General features: G+C 54.1%; 1 protein-coding gene across 3 annotated transcripts in view; it reads left to right on the plus strand.

The window, feature by feature from the left end:
• The first annotated feature begins 2,772 nt into the window (after positions 1-2,772).
• GJC2 (gap junction protein gamma 2) overlaps positions 2,773-21,645 on the plus strand; it is a 38,926-nt gene continuing 20,053 nt past the window's right edge. Inside the window, exons 1-3 of one of the 3 annotated variants that reach the window (XM_075082164.1) lie at positions 2,773-4,543; positions 4,699-4,778; positions 7,930-8,035. The gene's annotated coding sequence lies outside the window, so the exon portion shown is untranslated. Of the gene's footprint in view, positions 4,779-7,929; positions 8,036-10,055; positions 10,202-21,645 lie in introns of those variants that run through there. The other 2 variants (XM_075082163.1, XM_075082161.1) reach the window with 2 other exon arrangements.

A 21,645-nucleotide genomic window follows, 5' to 3' on the forward strand; every position in this document is an offset into this window, starting at 1 on the left:
TCCAACTGCCTCTGCCTGCCGCCCTCAGCCTCTGCCGTGTTGTGTCGCTGTGGCAGAGCAGCGCGTCGGCACGGCTCAGCTGCTCTAACCACAGTCCTTGTGAACAGATGGGTTTGTTTAATGAGCCAAGAGAAGGGAATGCTTGCAGGATATGATCTATACATTTTCTTTTTTCTTGGGGAAAAGTACTGTGAGCTTCTCCTCTCTCTGCCCTGCTGGCAGAAATCTTGTCACTTGCCTCACTTGAGCTTAGGTGCAGGTAGGGTTTTAGTCCCTCTTATACCTACACGTTGGGGTAGAAAAGATTTCCTTCCCAAGCTGTGCAGGCTTTTTGGATGATGTGCTCGAGGGCAGCAATAAATCCCTTTTCCCAGCAGGGATCCATTTGATCTCGCCACTGTCCATCATAGTGGTCTCTGGCTTGAGAGGTGGAGAGCTTCGCCTGATGGGGACTGGGAAGATGCGTTGCACTTTCCTTCCCCAGCTTTCTTCAGCCTTAATGTCGGTGCTTTCACGTAACTTCTGAGCCCCTTGGTCCCTCCAGCAGGTCGTATCCTGAGCCTCCTTGGAGAGATTGGTTCCTCACAGGGCTCCTATACTCCAAGCGCCCCGTCCTTCACCAGAGGTGAGTGTGGGAGAGAGACGAGCGATGTTGCATCCAGTACCTTCAGGTGATTAACCTGGTTTTGGGCTGCAGGGAAGGAACTGTTGCCGCAAACAGTGCGGTGCAGCCACTCGCAGGGTCGCTTGTCCCAGAGCCTGTTGTCCCTGAGGACGCAGGCGGTTTGCATTTGATCCTTGGGGAAATGGCGAGTCCCGCAGAGCTGCCGTCCCGCAGGCGGTGCCTTCCAGCCGTCTCCCCCCAAAACCCAACCCAGATGAAGCTGGCATCCTGCAGACCGTGAACAGCTGGACTGTGCGATGCCAGGCTGCAGTATTTTCTCACCAAAACCACATCTTCCCAGGGCATGGTTGTACCTTAGACTCAACTCTTGGGTTTCATCCTCTTCATATACCATGTCCCCAGTTTACCCAGCTGCTCTGCTCCAGCACACCTGCCGTGCCTCTCAGTCCAGCTCCATCCTAACGTACCAGCTCGGTCCTCTTTGTGGGGGAGGTTTGTGTTGGGTATTAGGGAAAGGTTCTTCCCCCCGAGGGTGGTGGAGCCCTGGAACAGGCCCCCCAGGGAGGCATCACGGCACCAGCCTGGCGATATTCCAGAAGCACTTGGCCAAGGCCCTCAGAGACACGGTGTGAATTTGGGGTTGTTCTGTGCAGGGCCAGGAGCTGGGCTTGATGGTCCTTGTGGGTCCCTTCCCGCTCAGGGCATTCTAAGTAATTCTAAGTAATTGTGGACACCGTAAGCAGAACCAGACCTTGGGCAACCCTTTTAGTGCCTCGTTTGCATTTAGACCGATGAGAGTTGATGATATTTTTTGATCGTTTGCCTCTGAGTGTTTTAAATATATCTTTTACAGATCATACTGTGAAATTCTCCTTTCTGTTGTCATTAGTTTCATGCTGCAAGGTTCTAGCTTTGGTTAAACGAGCAGGAAAAAATGTTCCCCAGAAATTTTCTGGGGGTGTGCCTGCTTCATGGCATCTGGCTTTCCCCGTCCTGATGGTGTGAATCACTGCGGCCAGGCTCTTCCGGCAGTGGTGAGCGACGGACCGTGATATTTTTCTGAATCAAGGAGTGCGTGGGGGGTCTGTTATGTTTTGAGGGATGCATTTGCAATGGGGAAACGTCCCCTCTAGATGGCAGAAATGACAGCAGGAAAGCGCAGGGGATCCATGCTGCGGAGCAGCCAAACGCTGAGGTGGAGGACACGGCGTTGGCCTCAGTCTGGTGGTCTCCGGCCACCGTGTGGGACCTGCGGTGCTGTCACCAGATGGAAATGCCTGGCCGCTGCCTCCTCAGCCCTCCTGCCAGCGCCCCGAGAGCTGCGTGGCTGCCAGCCCCGAGCCCAGCCTTTGGGTGTCCCTCTGGGAGAGGTGAGTGATACCCGGCAACGGGAAGGGGCGATGCTTCAGCCGAACGGCAGCACCGCCAGCGCTTGGAAAACTGGGGGGGAAAAATAGTCATTTAGATCACTTGGGTCCCCCTTCCCTGGTGGTAACAGGGAGGCAAGTCCTCAATAACCCGCTCTGCACTGGGTGACCCGCTTTTAGCGGCTGCCAGCGCGTCTGACGGACCGGAGTGGCAAACGCCCAGGCGCCCGGCGCTAATGCAAGGTGACAGGGTGGCCGTCGGGACGGCAATGGGTGGCAGACAGACGGGGAGCAGGTTGCTGGAGCCCGGCTGGTCACCGAGCGGGTGATACGGCTGCTGAGCATCTCTCACGAATCGTTTTTGGCAGCTGTTGGCAGGCACCCCTCTCTGGTTGGTGTTTTGGAGGGGCTCACTGAATCTCGGGGCACCTGTTGAAATGGGTTTAATTTCTGCCTCTTCAAAATGGGATGCCTATTTTATTAATTGCATTTGCAAACGTAAATACCTTTCTGGATCCTTATTTTCGGTACCGGTTTGTCGGGGATGCGGCCGTCCCTGGGACCGCGCTGAGCACCGCTGTTGCGGTGGCTGCCGAATTCAGGGTCCCACACAACCGCAAACGACGGCTCCCGGCGCTCGCTGTGGGGCTGGGGCTGGGATCGAGGGATCAGACTGCGGCAAACTCAGGGTACAAGTGTCTCCCTGCCCACAGGGCTTCTGTGATTAAAGGTGCTGGTCCTGGGGGACCCTATTTCCCACCTAGGAGATCTTCCAGGCAGGAAGAGCTGAACATACCGACCATCAGGTTTGGGGTATTTTGGTGTAAAGGTGGGCGAGGTGAAGGACAAGAGGAAGCTAACACTGTCAAACGTGGCTTTATTTCATTGTCCCAACAGCTGTTAAGAACATCGTTACCTGGGCCCACAGGGATGAATTTCTCCCCCTGAGTGCAGCTGTGACTCCTGTTTCTCTACCTTGGGGTACCCCCAAGCAAAAGAACGGGTTTGCTGCTGGGTTGCTCACAGAAATGTTGCAAAAGTTTTTTTTTTTTTAAATAGTATATATCTTTTCTTCACTGCTCTGTCAGACTGGGATAGAATTGGACAGATTCCAACTCTTTTCAGCTCTGCGAGATGCTCTGGGAAGTGTGGCAGCCCCTCGTCCCGCATCCCTGCGGGAGGAGGATGCTGGGGGAGGAAGGCTAATCCCCATGAGAAGGGTGTGTTGGATGATACCAGGAGTCATGCTGGAGAAGAGCTGGGATAAAACTTGCCCTGGGATCTCTCCCCGGCTGGGACTGGGGGTATTTTGGAGCCAATGCCAAAAAATAACTAAATCCCAGTAGCAATTTTTTTTTTTTTAAAAGCGATACTTTGCGCTCTTGCTTTTGTGGTTTTGGCTGAATCCGGTCTGAAGTACTGCTTTTGGGGCAGGAGCTGATCACTTCACCCACCCTTCTGTTGGTTCAAGGTCTTTGGCAATAGAAGTACCCCTTCAAGGGGTGAACGTGGGGTTGGTGGCTTGAGACGCAGAGGTGAGCTCTGCTCTGACCCAACGGCGCTGAGGTGCTGCCTGGGAAGGACGTCACGCAGGGATGCGTGAGGGCAGGCAGCGCCCAGAGCAGCCTGGGGGAGGCCAAGAAGGGCTGGAGCCACGCTGCAGGATAGCTTCAAGCAGCCAAAATTAGCCCAAAGCCCATCCACCTGCAGCTCTTTCCAGCATCTCACCCCCCCACAATAATGCCAAGGTCCAGAGATTTGTCCTTGCCGTGGCTTTTCTTGGCATCTCGGTGCTTTTGGAGGCAGCCCTGATTTTCAAGCTTCCTTCCGTGCGATTGCAAAAAGGCACCGCGGGGCAGAGCCAGCCTGGGAGATAATTGGGCGGCCAGCGTATAAAATAAGCAACAAGGGGAAAAAAGAACTAGGAATAAACGTGGGTTTCTTGTTTGCCCGTCAGTGTCCGGTTCGGACTGCACGCGTGCTTCCGACCGCAAGCGCTGGGATTTAGCAGCCCGGGTGTGAAGGCGTGATGGGACGTGCTCACGTCTGCACGGGGACACCGTGTCGCGGGTAGGGCTGTGACTACAGTGACCTGTGTGCTGTCAGAAGTAGTTCTCGGGGGGGAAAAAGCCTTATTGCAAGGCAGCCTGGGCTCCTCGCACGCATTTAGGACCTTCCAGAGAGGTCATTCAGCACGTCAGTGGGGTTAGTGCTGCCTGGCCCTGGCATGGCTGAGGGGTCTGAGGCCACCAGTTACCAGATTTTTTTGGCAAAACCCCTATTTTTTTTTTCCTACTATATCCAGTGCCTGCTTTTCCATCGGTGTGCAGCAAACCTCATCTAGGAAACCCTCCTGCATGGCTTCCAGCCGGGAGCCTTGCTGCGGGGGGTTTGGGTTGTCACCCCTCCACAGCAGAGCCACGGGGCGAGACCTGCCGGCGCTCCCCAACCCACTTCGGTGCAAGATCCTTGGGTGTCTCACGGACCACGCGGAGCCGGCTGGCTTTGCCCTGCAGCAGATGAGGAGCATGTCCATGGGAGCAGGAGGGAGGTGGGCTCTGTGGGCTGGAGATGGCTCTCCTGAGCTGAGGAATCCAGACATGCCAGACAGGGCTTTTTTAGGGGGCTACAGCTGAGACTGATCTTATGCCGGGTGACGTGGTCCCTGCCTGGGGTTGCTGATGTCCTTTTTGTGCTCTCCCACAGGACGGCGAGGTGACCACCACATGCCAGCTGCCGCTGCCTTGCGCTGAGACACCCGCCAGCACCACCAACACCGACAACAGGTAGGTCCCATAAAACCACGACAGCTCACAACCCTCGCTGAGGCTAATCGACTCCAGCAGGACCTGATCCGACCCATGCCCGCACCCCTTGGCCAAGATATTGCTCCTGCAGGGCTCATTTTCCTTGACCACGCTGCTGCTGGAGAACAAGTCACGGGGGAGGAATGAGTTTTCTCTCTAGCACAGGGTATTGGGGAGCATCCCATGGGTATGTGATGCTGCAAGGGGCTTGTAGGAGTCAAGCCATCTCCGGCTCCATCAGCTCCACGAGGATAAGAGCTGCCCTGGCAGCTGGACCAGGAGCCAGGATGAGCCTGCCTTGCTGGGCGCTGTATTTGGGTCAGGCGTATCGACTGGATGTGCAACTGTGTCATCCCTGGAGAGCGCAGGATGCCGATCCATAAACCCAACTGGTTCCAGATGGGGTGGTATGCACAGTGAGGAGCACCGGCTGGGGCAAGACACCAGCATCAACACCATGCTCCCCGTTTCTCAACTCGGCCCTGCTCCCAGGCTCCAAAAACAGGGGGGGAAAAAAAAAAAGGGGAATCCAGTACAGGCTCAGCCTTTCCTCACAATAGCAGCTGTGACTCTGCTTTTCCGGGATGTGGCTCCAGCCCTGTAAATAGCCAGAAGCCATCTGCAATTCAGATTGTGTGCAGCGGCAACTGGTACAACCGGAGGCTTGTGAAATAGGGGGTGCACCCCCCCTCTTGATGCCTGATTTCTCTCTCCCCAGGCATGGAAAGAGGGAGGAACAGGATGTTTTCCCAGCTTTTACTTTGCCCATCCTGGCTGCCAGAGATGTGAGGAGGTGATAGAAAGAAGGGAGGCTGAAAAAGCAAAATGCCGATGCCAAGGTTGAGCTCAAAGAATTTATATATTTTATTTCGTTGCCTCATAGAGGAGCACTAAAATAATAGTGAACCCACACGGGGAGGGGACCCCTGTGAACTGGGACCATCAGGCTCAGGGAAGGACAGGGTGGCTGTCCCCCTGCCATCAGCCAAGCCCTCAGTCCAGCATTAAGTTGCAAATATTCCCTTGAAGCACCAGGGTTTCTTCTCCTGTATGCTATCAAGCAAGTCTTGCTGATGAAAAGCAAGCACCTATGTGCTGGGCATCCAGCCCCAGGGGTGTCCCTGGCTCCCTAATGCAAAGCCAGCACAGAGGTGACGGGGACTGAGCCCTGCTGGGAAAACTCTCCAAAAAGTCAAGTGCAATGCTCCAGTCCCCCCTGCGCTGACCTGGATAGACTGGGTATAGGATGAGGAGAAAAGGGGAGGCTTGTAATTTTTCCTGGTTGGAAGTGCAGGATACTTGAGGTCCATCCCTGCTCATGGTGGTGGTCCCACGGATTCCTCCTGGACACGGCAGCATGGACTGGAGAAACTAACACCCAGATTCAGGTGGAGAGGGGACACTGGTGTCCCTGCCCACGCCGGTGGGGTCATCGCCCACCCTGAGGAGCAACAGCCAGCATCCGTGGGGTGTGAGAGCTTGTCAGGCTGTTTCCCTGAGCGAGAAAGATGATCTCAAATGTTTCACTGATTCGGTATCTGATTGCTATTACAGTAGTTTGACCTGCAGAGGTCAGGAAGCCACACCGCCTACACTCATCTCGGCCAGCACGGACGTCCTTGTGGCTTCAAACCTGGGCTGAACGTCCCTTCTGCTCCCCCCTCCTGGCCCTGGGCTCCCAAGTGCCCAGGCCCTTGTCCTATCCACTGTGGTCATAGGGAAGAGATTTCACTGGTCATCTTGCAGCAGCTCCTGGTGTTTCTAAAGACAGGCAGGATCTTCCTTCGTACCTTACCGTCTCGGATGCCGCAAACTTGCTGCCTCTCTTGTCCTGGGTGCCTCTGAGAAGAGTTTAACTCTGTTTTCTTTCCACTTTCCCATTTAATAGTTGCATTTATCAATAAGGTCTCCCCTGCTCTTCTCAAGCCTGATCAGACCCAGCTCAGCCTCTCCTCATGTGTCCCATCCTTCAGCCCTGACCATCTTGTTGGCTGCCACCGGATCCTCTCCAGCTTCTCTGTGTGCTCCTCCATCTAGATGCAAAGTCCCTGGAAGGATCCCTACAAAATACCACCCAGAGCATCCTTTTTTGTCAGTGAGCAAGTTAACACCCAAACTCAACCCGGTCAACAGTGTGCCAGCAGCGTGCCCTGGCAGCCCAGGGGACCAGCCGTGCCCTGGGGGGCATCGAGCCCTGCATCGCAGCCGGGTGAGGGGGGGATTGTCCCGCTCTGCCCCACGCTGGGGCGGCCTCACCCCGAGTGCTGTGGGCAGCGTTGGGCGCCGCAGGACATTGGGGGTATAAAGCTACGGGAGAGTGTCCCGAGGGGGCCACGGGGCTGGGGAAGGGTTTAGAGGGGAAACCGTACGAGGGGCGGCTGGAGTCCCTGGGTTTGTTCAGCTGGAGCAGAGGAGGCCGAGGGCAGCCTCATGGCGCTCTGCAGCTCCCTCCCGAGGGGAGGAGGAGGGGCAGGGCTGGTCTCTGCTCTCTGGTGCCCAACGCCAGGCCCCGAGGGAATGGCAGGGAGATGTGCCAGGGGAGGGTGAGGCTGGGCATTAGGGAAAGGTCCTTCCCCCAGAGGGTGGTGGGGCCCTGGAACAGGCTCCCCAGGGAGGCATCACGGCACCAGCCTGGCCATATCCCAGAAGCACTTGGACAAGGCCCTCAGAGACACGGTGTGAATTTGGGGTTGTTCTGTGCAGGGCCAGGAGCTGGACTCGGTGATCCTTGTGGGTCCCTTCCCGCTCAGGACATTCTGTGATTCAGTCTTCCCATCACCTTTGTACCCTTCATGTATTTTTTCTGAGTTCCTATTTCCTCCCCCTCGTAGGAACCTCACACCAGGCAATAGCGTAATGGTGTTGGTAAGGCAAAACTGAGATCTCTCCTGTCCCCAGGTCTGTTATCTTGCCCTAGGAGGAAAACAGTCTCCCAGTGCTCTCCAGTGGTAGGATGAAGTTGTTGGGACCTTGCAGAGGAGGAGAAGCTTCACCCTGTGCCACCGCACGCAGGAGCCGCGGCTCCGGAAGGGACAATGGTGGCATTGAGCGTGGGTGCTGAAACGCTGCCGTATTGTGCCTGGCAGAGAGATGCCCGGGAATAATCGCCTCCTCCTTGGCTTTGTTGCAGGGCTGAGGCCGGTTGTGCTGCAGGGCGCTTTCCCCCCCCGAAGGTCTCCGGTTATGCGGTGAAGACCCGTAGCTCAGACGCACCTATTTTTTCCTGGCTGTGAAAGGTATGGCTCGTCTAATCGCCTCCTTACTGATATGTGACTTGGGGGGTATTACTGATTTGGAGAAAATGTGGATTTGGGGACAAAAGGATGGTCTGTTCCTCATCCCGGGGTGCCACGTCACACTTTCATTCATCCTTGTAATATATTTTATATGTATTATATTGTCTATATTGTATATAGCGCTTTTATTTATCACGTACGTTGTATATAAAGTCAATGTCGCGAGTCATGCAAATTGTCTTACTTCTTTTTATGCCTGTAAAATGCTTTGTATTAAATATATGCTTATGGTATGGAAATCCAACTCCATTCAGGGTCTGGGCAATCCCTTAAAATTTGGATCTAGGGTTTTTCTTGAAACTGTTTTAAACAAGGCTGGATGAGGCTTTGCTCCTGGTCTAAAACAGGGTGATGCTGAGATTTTGTTTAGAAGTATATTTAAGGTTGTTTTTGAGCTGGGTGCATACAAAAGGATTTCCCCAAACAGTTTCTGGGTAAGGGTGTTTTCCTCACCCAAAATCTGCTTGAAAAGCTCAAATCTGAGCTGAAGGTTTGGCTTGTGACCGTATCAAGGGCAGCACCAAGCTGCAGGAGCAAGCGCTGTGGCAGTGCCTCCCTTCTCCCTTCTCTTCCATCCCTGGAGCATCCTATGAGCTAATTTCCTCTTGAGAACCCCTTCTGGGAATGTGTCCCCCCTGCACGGTCAGTCAGGCTGTTTCCCAGCTCATTCCTTCCTGAAAGCAGCTGGAGAGAAGAAACACTCTTGAAAAATTAAATAAGAGGATGAAAACTTGGCTGCCCCATCCCGGCTGTGCCGGGGATCAAGGACATCCCTTCTCTTTAAAACTGGGAAAAACAAGTTATTTTGAGTAGTTTCACATGGTGGGTGCTACTTAAGAAATACCGAGGGACATGCACCGGGTCTGTATATGAGCAGGAGGTTGAAGAATCACCAGATATTAAAGGTTTAGAGCCATCTTCATACTGGGGTTGCAAAGTTTTGGGCTGTGGGGGGGTGGGTGTCGAGCAAAACCTTGCTGATTTGAACCCCTGAAAGCCAAATCTCGCCTTGCAGCGCGGGGCCTTTAAGGAAAACATCAATTATTGTGAGATCAGCCATAAAATCATGCAAGCTGGCAAAGCGAAGGAACCGATAACACGCCAAAGGTCGCGGACAACGGCGATTATTTAATCCCTGCTTGTTGCATGGGGTAACATCACCCCCCTCCTTGATCTGTATGGGGGGTAAAACCCTCTGGCTTGAGAGCAGGATGGGCTGGAGGATGAAGAAAATGTTCTCTTTGTCCCCTTCCAGCTGTTTTCCCTTCCAGCTGTTATCTGCAGAGCAGGGCCATGCTTCCAGCTGCCACCCCCTGCCCTGCAAAAGGGGGCTGGGAAGAGAGCAAAGGGGTGAAGAGGGGCTGGCATGGGGCTGGAAGGGAGCCCCCCGCCACCATAAAATACTAAAAATATAAAATTTGAGCGATGAGTGCTGCTTCGGGCTGTTCACTTTGATGTAAAAATCTGGGGAAGGGGTGAAAAAGAGGGTTTTGACGATGCTGCAGTATATCACTGTGGCTGCAAGGACAGGTTGAGTTTGCAGCCGTCTTTCCTTTCTGCTGCACCCCTGGTTGAACAGAGAGGAAAAGAAAAGCCAAAGAAGGAGGGAGCACTTCTTATCCCATGGCAGCACCTCTGCTTTCTGCCTCCCCTCTCCTGCTCCAAGGAGCTCTCTTTGTTGTTATTAGCCCTAAACCTTTAGACTATTTGAATTATTTTATTTTTCCCTAAGCATTGCTCTTGGCTCCTGACAGCATCGCTGCCTTCTTGTTTTTCCTGGATGCTTATAAGGAAATTAAAAAAAAAAAAACAAAAGGAAGGGAAAGAAATCCTTGGCATCCGGGGGGACGATGGGTTTGCAGCGTCAGATGTGGAGGAGCTCCCCTGTCTTGGGAAGCTTCCCCCGTGGAGGTCTCCACGTCATCCTCTCCAGGCTGGTGCAGCGGGAAGAGAGCGTGGTTCGAAGGGGTGGGAGGGGAGGAAAAGCAGCGGCTGGGGAGCTCGGCCTGCGGCGGCAGGCAGGGACGGGGCGCTGCCTGCGGCTCCGCGCACCACGGCGGGGAAGGATGGGACGTTTTTGCAAGGGACTGAGCCCAGCGCTTCTCTGTATGTTACCTTTTAATCTTGTTTTTCTTTCCTCCCCTACGCTTTATTTTGAGATTTTGCCTGATGGTTTTAGCTTGGACAATTCCCGGCACTTCGCAGACCCCCTCCCTCTGCTTCAATCCACCTCCCTTCCCACCCCGCTCTCCCCTGCTCTTCATTTTCTGCCTTTTCCCCCCATCACTTGGGTGGGGAATGCGTTTGCTGCGACCTAATGTTTGTGTATTGCCTTTCCTGCCGGCGGTGAGAGACATAACATCCCTATTTGGCATCAGTTTGTGCACGCTTTGTCGGCATAAATCATCCCCCATCGCGCGGGGCAGTGCAAATCCATCTCCAGGGAGCTTGGGATTAAACCACCGGTGGTTTAGCTTTTTCCTGATGGAAACCCCTGTGTGTTCTGGGACCTCCTGGCCAGTCCCCGTCCCAGACCTTCTCCCCATTTCAGTCCAACAGAGTTGGGGAGAGGAAAGTGTTTCAGGGTTCGGTTTTTCTGCTCGTCCTGCTTTTGGTCCTTTGGGTTATGTTTCTGAGACTTCTGCTCGTACAGCAAATTTTAGGGTCTGCAGCCTGCTTGCTTTTGGAGCATCAGCTGAGGCGGTACATGCTCGTGTATCACAGGATGGTCTTTGAAGACCAGGCGCGGGCAGAGACCAGCGCCCGTAGGAGCTGACCCCAGCAGGAGATGCGGTTTTGCAGCTGATGTCTCTGACCCACAGACAAAAGGTCCATTGATAAGTTGATGTTCTCTGTAAAGTGCTTTTGTATTGTATTGTTTTTTAAATAATACCCAAGGATGTGAGTGCACTTTTCATCCTCGCGCCTCAAAACACCTCGCAAAGGGTGCCTTCTCTCCTGCGTCGCAAGGGAAACTGAGGCATGGGGCAGCAGGAGCTGAACCTGCTCCTTGATGGCCTCATCTTCTTGGCCAACAGGCTTTCCCTGAGAGAGAACTCACCTGTTGGCTACCACACACAGAGGTTGCTCCTCTGGGGTGGGATCTCCTTCTCCAACTTGTATCCCCCATCAACACCTCTACAGCCATAGATGAATCTTGTTTAGAGCATCTGTTGCATTTCCATAGCTTTTATCAAATCCATCCTCATTCAAACCCAAAGATCTTCCTTGTGGTTAACGGGTGACCCTTAGATACATCCCGCCTACCTCCAGGTTGCTGGTACAGTCGTAGAAAACTTGGCTGCAACCAGCATTTATCCAAAGGGATCCCCTGGCAGCGGGACTAGAAGGACCTCTGAGCCCTCCTGGTCCGTGCTGTGCCCCGTGCATGGTAGGGAGGCACTTCTCTCTCACGCCCTGGGGGTTCCATCTCCTCCCACCCCAAAATGCCCTTTCCATCTATACCCAGCACAGGAGCTTGGCTTAATAAATGGATTTAAGCTGTGTTTAATGGGAGAGAGCTGTGCCCTGTCCTGTAAGAGGGTGTGTGAACACCCCCCATACCCCAGCTAGAGAGAAGCAAAGAGCTCCTTGAGTCTCAGGAGACCACAGGCACCTTCTCCTTTCACCCAAATTACCTTGAAATGCCACAGGAGGGCAACCTGTCCTCTGTCCAAAGCCTCCTTAGAAAGTCAGAGGGAGGAAATCCAATGTTACCCGGCTCAAGTGAGTCACGGGCGGGTGGGAACGGGGGAAAGGGGCATGTCACTGATGGGGAACCTACAGCTTGTGTTCCTGCGAGCTACAAGAGCTATTTCTGAGACAACCTTTGGGTGTTGTCCAAGACCAAAATAACATGATTTTTTTTTTTTTTGGTGTGTGTCATAAGGAAGCCTCTCCTTCCCCTGTAATGTACTGCGGAGGTGGACGGCAGCATACGGCGTGCACCGTCCCTTCCAAGTCAGGACATTCTACGATTCTATGATAATTTATGGCTTGTTTGGAGCTCTTCCACCCAAGACTCATCCAACGAGCACAAGGTTCATTTTTAAGGCTGCGCAGCTCCCTTTGACCTGGTCTGTTGCTTGGAGACCTTGGTGACCGGCCACATAAACTGCCGTAGTTTCTGCTCCTTGCTGCCAGAAAAAGAGTAAATAAAGGATTTTGTGCAGGGTTGCTGTGTGCTGTCAGCACAACCCAGGGCTGTAGCAGTAGGGGACAGGGGAAATGGATAGAAAATGAGGAGCCCTGTTCTATAAATTAAGGCGTATGGGGGTAAATTGCTATTTCACTTCTAACTTCTAACTTGTTCACTTCTATTTTTGCTAGAGTGATTTGTTTATCTCCCTGCCTCCACAGGGGAGCCCGGTGGCATTTTTTGGCACTGTGGGGTGACCCACTGGTTCTCCGGCTTCCTCCCCGCAAGGTGGGGACCCTGGGGCTGCCTGCCAGGTGCCCTGGGCTGTCCTGAAGCATGAGGTGGCTTTTAGGGTCCATTTATATCCTGCAGGGTCTCAGAAAAGCTCCTCCAAGACCTTCCCACACGCCTCTGTGGTCTGACTTCTCGCCCACCCTGGGCGCAGAGCAGTCTCCTGGGGAGGATGCCAACTTCTCCTGGGCACTGGTGGGTGCAGAGGTGTGGGAGATGTTGAGCAAGGAGGGACCGATAGGAATTTCAAGGGTGAGTTGTGCAATTGCAGGACAACAGAGACTGAAGGTACCTCAGGAGGTCATGGAGTAAGGCCAAGTTTGATGTCCGATGAGGCTACCCAGGGCCCTGTCCAACTGAGTTATCTCCAAGGGTGGAGATCCCACCAGCTCCCTGTGCCATGTTTGTCATGGAGACTTTTTCATTTCTTATCCAGTTGAAATTCTTCTGGCTGCAACTTGCCCTTTCACTGTGTGCCTGGACCACCTTCTCTATAACCTCCCATAAGGCAGCTGCACACACCTGCAAGATCTTCCCTTTCTCTTCTCCGGGCTGATCATAGAATCATAGAATGGTTTGGGTTGGAAGGGACCTTTCGAGGCCATCCCGTCCAACCCCCTGCCGTGAGCAGGGACATCTGCAGCCACATCAGGTTGCTTAGAGCACCCTGGCCTTGGGTGTTTCCAGGGATGGGGCATCGACCACCTCTCTGGGCAACCTGGGCCAGGGTTTCACCACCCTCACTGTAAGCAAGTTTTTCCTTACATCCAGTCTAAATCTGCCCTCCTTTAGTTTAAAACCATCACCCCTTGGCCTGTCACAGCAGGCCTTGCTAAAGAGGTCACCCCCATCCTTCCTACAGCCCCCCTTTAAGCACTGGGAGGCCGCAATAAGGTCTCCCCGCAGCTTCTCCTCCCCAGGCTGCACAACCCCAGCTCTCCCAGCCTGGCCTCGCAGCAGAGGGGCTCCAGCCCCCGGAGCATTTCTGTGCCCCCTCTGGCCTTGCTCCAACAGCCCCGTGTCTGTCCCGTGCTGAGGAGCCCCGAGCTGGAGGCGGCGCTGCAGGGGGGTCTCACGGAGCGGGGCAGAGGGGCAGGACCCCCTCCCTCGCCCTGCTGCCCGCCCTGCTGGGGATGCCGCCCAGGGCACGCTTGGCTTCTGGGCTGCGGATCAGATCCAGCACTCTCAGCCTCCCCTCAGACATCCCGTTCTTCAGCCCATGACCATTTTGGACACAGCAGCGCTGCCCCACCCTCTCTATCCACTGCTCCCCCCAAACCAGGAGTGGCTCCAGACTCGGTCCCATCCCCCTGATCGTTAATGACACGCAACAGCCTTGGCCCCAGCCCTCATCCCTGGGGAATACCAGCCCAACTGGGAGGGGACCCAGCAGCACCGGGAGGTGACAGGGTGGCACCAGCTGCTCCATGAGGGCCAGGATGGTGTTGGGGTCACGAGACCCTACTTTCCGTGTGAATTTACATGTAGCATCACCATTTCAACTGGGATAACACCCATTTAAACACAGCAAGGCCTGAGGGATCTTGGTGTCTCCCAAGGCTGTGTTTTTGCTTTGCTTTGTTATTTCTGACTGCAACTTTTAATACCCTCTTAAGCACGTGCTTGGCCAAGAGCTTTACAAGCGTCTGCTTTGTGCAAAGCGCCTTTCACACACGAGGTGGAGGCCAGCAAAGCAGAAAGCTGCAGACGGCATATGTGAGCCCACCAGCGGGGTGCTGGCGGCATGTAAATGGACAAAATCATGGGAAAATGGCCCAGAAATGCAGCTCACCCCCTGCTGCGGCCGAGCCACTGGGCTGAAGCAATGCTGGTGGCTTCTGTCTGGCCCTGGGCATCTTTGGGTACTTAAATCCCTTCTCCATCTGACCCTCCAGGTCAATGCAGAGTTAACCCAACCTACGACCCCAGATGACATTCCCCTCCGGATTCAGCCCCGGAGAACGCCCTGCCGTGCATCCGGAAGCCTCTGCTTTGGAAACCTGATGCCGGTTCAAAAGCGAGCCTCAGCCAAATTCCTCCAGACACGTTTTTATCATCCCCTTTTTTTCCTGCCGGGGACAATGGCATTGCTTGCTGCTCTGCCCAGCCCTTTCCTCTGCGCTCCCAGACAGAAATAGTTAACCAGGTTTACTAAGAAATGAATGTCCTGGTTTCCTTTCCAGGGCAGGCAGCTCCCCCCCGCCTCCCCCCTGCCCATCTCTCTGCTCTGAGCCCTTGAGAGGAGCCAATATCTAGTGACATGATGCAAGAGCAGACGTCGTCTCCCTCGCCCTGGCAGTGTTTCAGTGACCTGGTGGCCTGTGCAAGCACTGCCAGGTCCCCCGGGGCTTTCTGCAGCACGAGAGCAGCCCTTTGCTCTCCTCTTGTGATCAGTGGGAATAGGAGCACCTCATGGCTCCGGGGAAGACGTGAGCCAGTCCCGGCTCTGGGGAGTTTCAAGTCAAAACAGATCAAGCTAATAAAGAGATGCTGGAGAAGAGGAGGGGAGGAAAGGAGGAGAGAAAAGATGATGCCACGGGCACTGGAATGCAACCCCTGCTGTAGAAGAACCTCATCTGATAGTGTGGCTTCTTCTGGGGTTGTGGTTGGGTCCCCCAGGAAACAGGTGACCACTGGGGCAGGACCCTGTGCTGACCCCAGCACCCAGACTCAACACCCCAGGCTGGTTTCGGTTGCCCACATGTAGGTATTTAGGGTCATCTGAGATGCCACAACCCATTCAAGAAGCACTTGGACAATGCCCTCAGACACATGGTGTGAATTTTGGAGTTGTCCTGTGCAGAGACAGGAGTTGGACTCAATGAACCTTGTGGGTCCCTTCCAGCTCAGGACATTCTGTGATTCTATGATTCCATGATTAGTTCTGCAGGGGCGGGCTGCTGGCTCGCACGATGCTCCAGCTGCGATACGGCGGTCGGGAGGAGCTGTTCGGTGCTCTCCATGCGCACCCAGAGGAAGGCTGCCTTCCAAAGGGGCTTTGTTGCATGCTTGGCTTGGCTTGGCTTGGCTTGGCTTGGCTTGGCTTGGTGGGAGGTGGTTGCTCTCAGGCTGCAAACTCCCCGGACAAAGCAATTTTCATGCGGCAGGACTGGGGGGAGATGGGCAAGAAGGGGTCAGCTGTAGCTTCAGCCCCTGGTTGAAAGGACCCAGAGGTTTGAACAGGAGGGACACGGCGTTCCGTGGGGAGCGCCGGTTTGGTGGAGCATGAGACATCCCACCGCCCCGGCTGGGGCATGGGCACCTGCCTGGCATCCCCATGGGAGTGGAGAGGTGAGGAGGACCAGCAGGGGAGCAAAGCTCCCCTGATGTCCGCGGGCTGGTGAGACAGACTGCAGGCCGCTGTGATTTCGGGAGAGGGGGAGGATGGCTGTGTCTTCTCCTTTGGACCCAGCCTGGAAGATGGCCTGGAGCTGACGCTGGCCATGCTGCAGCACTGCCGGTCGTTCGGCAGGTGGGATCCATGGCACAAAGACCAGAGGTGGGGCTGATCCCTGCCTGGGGGCTGCTCCTCCTTCTTGGCTCTCTGGGGTGCTGTACAGTTTGACCGAGGCTCTTTCTGCCCGGCGATCAGAGAAAGCTCCAGTGGGAAATGCAGGAGGACAGGACTGCTTACCTTGTAGCTGTGATCCAAGGACGTCCTTGGAAAGGTTTTGATCTCCTACTTTGGTCGTCCGGCACTTCTGAAGCTGGTTTGCAGGATACACTTACTCCTTGCTGTTACAGCAGAGAGGGATGGCCTGGAAAATAGGAGGCGATGGATGCAGCCAGACCAGAAGAGCAGCAGGGAAAAGCAGGCAGCTTTCTGCAAGAAATACCATGTCTAACGGCAAACTCGTGCAAGGTTTTGCATGCTGGCCAGGACGTGTATGGGCATAGAGCTGTTTTATTTAGTCCTGTGTGAGTGGAGCTTGCCCAGAGAGCCCAAGGTGGGAGGAAGAGGAGGAAGCTCTGCTCTGAGCAGATGCTTTCTTGCAAGCTTTTGCACTGCATGTGTCTCTCCCAGATCTCGTGGCTGCAGAGCCTCCTGGCAGCCCACGGCTCTTCTTTAGCCGTTCCAGAAAATTTTAATAGTTCTAGTAAGGGTGAGCTCTGATGCATGATTTATAGGGAGTGTTTTTATGGTGTTTATGTTGGCGGGCTGTAGTTTATGTACAGTTTGAAATATTCACTGAAACCTCTTATTGTTGGAGCTTAAAAACAACCAAGCGCTGATCAAAGTCCTGTGCTAATTGAAGAAGGGTTGATTTAGGGCTTGGGCTGCCCAGCAGCTGTGCAAAAACGCCTGGCGCCTGCCCGGCCCAGCGAGGCTGCTGCAGCCTGCAGTCCCCATGGGGAAGGAGGGACGATTTCACCCATCAGCGTGGTGGGGATCCATCCAGATTTAGCAGTTACAGTGGTGAAGGCTGCATCTGGCACCGAGAGAGCCAGACCATGATGCCTGGGGCTCCCGTCCGTGCTCGCAGCCTCTCTGGCCTGGTGGAACAGGATGCTCAGCAGATGCGAGAGGCACCAGCTTGGGAAACCTCCAAAAGTGATGGCTTAAACGTGCTTTTTTAAGAACCCAAACCAGCTCATCCACGCACTCAGATACAGGGGCAATACTTCATGCTGGTGGTAAAAATGTAGCTCGTTTCCATTCCCATCGCCCCACTCTTTGTGCCTTTGCTAGGATCTCGGTTGCACCACTCATGTTTTAATAAAATCAGGGACTTTAGTGAGATCCCATCAACATCTGTGGGCTTTGGAGTGATCTAACCTCACAAGCATCTCACAAAAAACTGAGCTAGAAACGGAGTCCGAGACCAGCCCTCGGAGGCCAGGCGGACATTGAACTCAGCTCCAAGGAGGAGTGAACACCCAAGTTTAGGCAACTAAATCCCTCCCCAGTGCCTTAAAAACAGTCTTGAGGGAGACAACGAGAGATGTCTTTCTTTAGAGGCGAAGCCACCACGCTGCACGTGGCCCAGCCTCCACATGACCCCACAATTGCCCCATATCCCTGCAACCCTTTCCCTAGAAACATCTACTGGGACTCCCCTTCCAGGCAAAAGGGAAATTTATCCCAGGCCAGTTGGTTAGGAAAGATCCTGACTAGCTTCAGGCATCCTAGTAGATGTATCCTACGAGAAATGTGAGGGAGAGAAAGCCACAAGGATTAGAGGCACATCTACGTGCCTCCAATCTAGATACACGTACTAGAAAATGGAGCAAATTTGGTTGAAAGTGGTTTAGCGGAGCAGGCAGCCTTCTATCTTAAGAGGTTTCTGATATATCCCAGTCTGCGCTACACCACATAGATTAAAAATAAAAAAACCCAACAAAAAAAAAAACAACCCACTTCTGCTACTGGTAGTAAAAGTTTGGCTGCTGTGTGTGAACCTCTATTAACCCGTGGCCCGTGCTAACGTGCTGGTACAGAGGCATGCCTTACACTAGGAGAGTCCATCCTGCTGTTATTCCTTGTAATGGGAAGCTTCCAGAAAACAAGCCAAATCAAATATTTGTAGCAAAGGCAGGGGCTGCCTGGAGGGAGCCGCGGTGGGCAGGAATGCTCCTGCCACCGGGCAGGAGGTGACATCATCCGGATTCCTTCGCTGAGGAATGCAGGATTTGCCGTCTTCCCTGCCAGTAATTGCTTTTCAAAAACAGACCTGCCCAGGGATGCAGATTTCACCCGTTCCCTTCCACTGCCCCGCAGAGAGGCTGAATGTCCCCCGTTCCCCTTCTCTTCCGCAGTGTTAATGGGGCTGTTGCGTGGACAGGCATGAAAAAGGATGAAATTGGCCATTCCCCAGATCGCAGGTAAAAGCACCCAAAATTTTATAAGCAAGGGCTGGACAGAGCTGGTGGGGGAGCGATTATTTCTCCTCAGGGCAGCTGATGGGCTGAGTACGTGCAGGGACTTCTCTGCTGGGCAGACTGTGCTGAGAGCTGCAAGAGGAGGCCATGTGCTCTGCTCTGTGATGACCCCATCTCTCCTGGTCCTATGAAGCCCGCTGACCACGCTGTGTGTTTTTGAATGCAAGACTTCAGTGTGATGGCTGGGATAGGTATCCTGACGTGCAGAGCATCCTGGCTAACCAGCCTACGCCTTGCTTAGCCTGCTGGGGCTAACCCTTAAGCAAAGCCAGAATTCCCCGCCGTGCAGCCCTTGGCATCTCCATTGGGCCGAGCATCCCCACATCCCATCTCCAGTCCCTTGAGCTTACTCTCCTCCAGCCCGGCTCTGCATTGGCTCCAGCTTCAGCAAACGCCACTGGAAATTAATAACGGTCGCTAATGTTCCTGTGTCATCAGCACTTCCACCAGCATCGGCGACAGTAAAGGGGTCAGTTCCTGTAGGATGGAGGCTGCTGCCGTCATTTCAATAGCTGGAACTAGGTGTAGTTCAGCTGCCCCTGTTATGAGTCCAATAGGGTGATTTAGTGGTTGGAAAGGCCTGAAGTTGTTTGCTCTCAGTGCCTGAAAGAGGATGGCTGGCAGGAAACGAAAGCGCCGCTCTCCAAGGCAGGGGTGGTTTTGCTCCTGCACTGATTCTTTAATTTTCCACCAGGTTTTGGAAAATCTTGGCTATTACAGCTGGACAATTACATCAAGAGCAGAAAAGAAGGGCTCTGGCCAAAGGAGAAAACCCACTTGGTCGGCTGAATTTTTGAAAGGGGGATGGAGTGAGGACCTCTGAATGGACAGCAGCAGAGCAAGGGCTGTCTGGGGTTCTGGACATGCAGTCCTGAAGGTGGTGAGATGTGACATGAGGTGCGCCAGGAGAAGGCCTGCTCCTTTTTGGAGCCAGCAGCATAGACAAAACCAGTGAGGATGGATGAAAAGGGGAGCCCGGCATCATGGCAGGGCAATGCAATGACATTTTGTAAGCGGTGTGGGCAGAAGAGACACATCTAAGTGGGAGGCAATGATGTAGCTGGCTGGGGCCACGTCCCACATGGGACAGGGTGGCAGTGCCATGGGAGGGGCCCTCTGTGGGACCTCCTGGGCTGGGTTTGGGTATTATCTCCCTCCAAGCAAGTCCCTTCTCTTGGCATGTCTTGGCCACCCTCCATCACCGGGCTGTGTCTGGTGCTAGTGATCAGGGCTCGTGGTTTGCAGGACTCTTACTGCTTGAGAGAAGGCAAAAACATCTCTCCCTTGTGCTCTTGCCTTTGGGAGAGGTGGAAATAGGGGTGCCCTGCTCATTTCTTCCTGGAGTCACCCTAGAGACAGCAGAGAGCTGGCCGAGCAGCACTGATGTGGGCTCCACAGGGTTGAGGTGAAGGCTCCTAGGCTTTGAGCTCAGTAGGGACCCAAAAAGCAACGAGGGAAAAAACATGACGATGGGTGAAGATCTATTTTCAAAAGTTGCAAGGAAGCTCACAGGCTCCGTAGTTATCATGGCTCAGTGAGGTGGGTCCCACCAGCTGGCTGCAGAACTCTGCTCCTCTGGCTCCAGCTCCTCACGGCTGCACACACGGCCCGCAGGGCTCTACCTCCTCCATCCGCTGCAGACCAACCCGTCTCATAGCAGTGCTGCAGAACGTAATTTGGGTTTTTGATTCACGTCCCTTAAGTTGTTGCTTCTTAGTCTTTCTCAGGAACACAGATGGTGTTGTGGTTTCTTATTTATTTCTGTCTGGAGGCTAAAGGGAGGATGCCTTGGAGAGGAAGGGAGGGAAAGAGCCAGAGATGGAAAGAGTGAATTTTCAAGAAGAGCCTCCCACAACTTCATCTTTCCCCAGCTTTTGGTAACGGCCAGGTCACTGATTGCAGCTATTCACTCCAGAAAATATCCAGGGGGTTACGTGGGACACCGAAATGTGGTGGGCTGGGTGCCCAGCCAGTGACCACCATCAGAGCCGTGGCAGAGGATGGAGCTTAACTGACCAGCAGCAAACCCAGACGTGTCCCAGTAGCTGCCTGAAGGTCAGAAATCGTGACGTGGCATTTCTAAGGGCTATTTATCGCAAAGTGAAGGAGGATCAGGTTTTTTTTCTCTTTTGCACCCTCTTTCCATGGCCTTGTCCACCCTCTAAACTTAGCAATGTTCAAATTAGCAGAGGAGGCTGAACTGGCTCCAGGCTGGCAGAGATCACGGAGGAAAAGAAATGTGAGCACAAGACTGGAAGACTAGGAAGGGGCTTGCTGCATGTCCTAGGGGGATTTTAGTATTGCAGATTAAACTGTGACTGTAGCATCCGCTGTGTCCCATCCCCGGCCTCACAGTGGAGCTTGATGCATCCCTGCTTGGGAACCAGCCGAGTACCTGGTGTGGGGGTGCTCGACCCCTCTGTGCAAGCCCCAGCGATGCCAGGGGTACCTGCTGTGGCAGGAAGAGCCCGCCACATCCCAGAGGGTGGTGGAGGGTTTGGTGTGAGCAGGGTGACATGCACCCGAGATTCTCACTTCTCTGGCAAAACCTGCACCCATGCACCCGTGTGCCTGGTGCTCTCTTGGGAACAGCTCTACCTTCAGGACCAGCCCACTGTAAAAGCAAAGAGAGAAAAACCTCATCTGGCCGCCCGTTTGTCTCAGGTCATGGATCAGCCCCAAGCACTGGAGCATCGTTGGCTCAGGCCCACGGCCCTGCCTCTCCATGAACTGCAGAGGTTCCCCTGTGTAAAAGGCATGGAAGGGCTGTCCACGTCCTCCTCCTGCATCTCCCTTCCTTCCCCTTCCGCCTCAACGTGCTCATTCATGAAAAAAATAACTGTTGGATGGACATTGGGAGAGGAATTAATGTTGGCACGTTGCTTCCCGCGCGTTGGCCAAGGGAGGTTGTAGGCTGAAAGGGTTTTAATCTTTGTTTTCACAGCTGGATTCGATATTACCCTTTCTTCTCTCCAGCTTTTTATTGCTGCTTGCTCCTCAGAGCAACCTATTGCAAAGCAGCGGCGCGCTGGCGTTGGAGCACAACCTGCTGCTGGCTCCCCGAGGGGCAGCGAGTGTGGCTGTCCACCTCGGGACCGACGGCCTCCACAGCCCCTGTGTTCATTAAGGACTGAGACCGTAAGTGATTATGCTCTCCTACAGCGAGGGTCCTGTGACTGGGAGGGCAGTGCTGCAGGGAGGATGGTGCCATCCCATGATGGTCCTCTGAGAGCACCTGGCT

Source organism: Phalacrocorax aristotelis, chromosome 2, assembly GCF_949628215.1.
Source record: "Phalacrocorax aristotelis chromosome 2, bGulAri2.1, whole genome shotgun sequence".
In the NCBI taxonomy this organism is placed as follows: Eukaryota; Metazoa; Chordata; class Aves; order Suliformes; family Phalacrocoracidae; genus Phalacrocorax; species Phalacrocorax aristotelis.